Raw genomic sequence first — 2,172 nt, 5'->3', positions numbered from 1 at the left:
TCTTTCCATGTATAATCTCATTTTTTTCATTCAATTACCCTATGAGATACTATTCCCACTTGACAGATAAGAAAACTGAAAACCAGAAAATTATCTCAAGGTTGCATGGCCTTAAGGGACATAGCTAGAATTTGAAACAGGTCTAACAACTCCAGAGCTCTAGCTATTAATGACTCTATGGTTGCTTCTGTACAAAGTATTATACTGAGTAGTTATAACCTTCAAGAGCAGGATGTGTGTCTTAAGTTGAAAAGCCTTGACTATGTCATTGGTGGTACCTGGGCTGCCTCTTGTATTTAGCCCAAGGTAGTAAAAGATCCCCAACACTAGACTCCCTAGTGGTCAGAGCAGTGACAGGCCAGGAAAAGGAAGCTGAGGCCCAACAGTTACTTCTGTGTATTGTTCATGCCACTTGCTGGTGGGGCCAACACGTATCCAAACAACCCCCCTAGCATTCCTCATTCCATCTCCAGCACTAGGGAAGAGTCACAAGTACAGGCAGAGACTGAAAGGAAACACAAAGTTAATTATGGGTTATTTGCTGATCAGAGGCTCCACCACTGCAGGATCCAATTGCTGCTGAGGGGTCTGGAGCCAGCAGCACAGGTTATATTCACAGAGCTCTTTAAAGGATTCCAATGGGCTGCAAGAAGGTGCTAGAATATCCAAGGGCCCACAATTGCTTGCCTGTAGCTCACCCTGTGGAGAAGAGGAAAAGGAAAAAGCTGTTACAGCGGTCATATTCTCCCCCACCCCTACCGTGTCCTTCTCTGTGCCCTCCTCCTCAACCCAGGTGGCTCCACGGGACCCCAGCTCAAAACCAACCTGAAGCATACATAGCCTGGGAAAATGTAAAACTGCCCTGCTCCCAAGCTTCCATGCCAGAAAGCTTGTGAGTTGGCAGACTGCTTGTTAGGATCTGAAGGACAAAGATGAGGTCAGAGGCGGCCTTCATGCCATAAGGAAGGACCCAGAGCGGCTGCTCCCAACATGGAGCAGGACAGAGGTCTCGCCTCAGTGGGTGAGTTGGGGCAGGGCTGGACGCGCAGGGATAGGACTGTTGCCATCCTTCTGAAGAGAAAGGTCGTAATCCAAAACTACATGAGGACAATTTCATAGGACCTCATAGAACAAGTGTACAGGCCATCTGCTTGTCTGGTGACCTAGGTACACATGCTTGTCGGACCTCCATTCACTGTTAACTGAAGTTAAGTTCTCCCAAAGGAAAAAGCTGCCTGAGGGTATTGGTTGATGTTTTGGGTGGTAAGGCTGAATTTTCTGTGCATTTATCCAACAGAGACTTCAGAGAACTGTTAAGTGAAATCAAGTCTGTTCACCTTACCCAACCTTCAGCTTCCTTCTCCTCGCTCCCCAAATGGGGGACTGTCACTCAACTACATGCTTTGTTTACAGCTGTCACTGCTGAACTCTACATGGAGCACTAATCCTGGATCTAGCCTGTTTTTTCATCTCCTGCTTGGACTTTTGTGATAAACCCTTTGGGGGGGAAATTATGCTTTTCTTGTAATTATTATGAAATCTTCATGTGTGTGTTATAGAAATTTAGAAAAAAAACGGGGCAGGGCAAACTCCAACACATGGCCCTCCCACCCAAGACAAACATTTTATCCTTTCAGTTGTCTTTTGAATGTATCTTTTGGTTCTTTTTGGTATAAATGTACACAGGCACATGCAGTTTTTTTTTAAACAAAAATTGGATCACACTGTATATACTGTTTAAAAATTTCCTTTTCAGGATGTGTATTTATATTTTAGAATATGTAATACATACACAGATACAAAATTCAAAAAGTACAAAAACCTCTATAAGAAGTCAATCTCCTTCCCACTCTGTCAGCCAGCATCTTGCTTCCCTCCAATTACCTGTATGTCCTTCCAGAGACACAAATGTGTTTTCGAAGATATGTATATATATACTTCTGTCACACATAAATGGCATATTGGACACACTTTTTTGACCTTGTGCCACTGCACTTACAGTATCAAGAATGAAAGTTTTTGTGTCTCCCAAACTTTTCCAATAGCATCCTCATTAGATGGATGGACCCTCTTTTGGTAACCAATTTCCTCATAAAGATTACTGCATTTTTTCCCAAATCTTTACAGTAAATAATGTTGCAGCAGACATTCTTGTAGCAAAATTTTGCACAT

Source organism: Manis pentadactyla, chromosome 11 (genome assembly GCF_030020395.1).
Source record: "Manis pentadactyla isolate mManPen7 chromosome 11, mManPen7.hap1, whole genome shotgun sequence".
Classification (NCBI taxonomy): Eukaryota; Metazoa; Chordata; class Mammalia; order Pholidota; family Manidae; genus Manis; species Manis pentadactyla.
The sequence above is the reverse complement of the archived record's forward strand: the minus strand, read 5'-3'. Positions refer to the sequence as shown.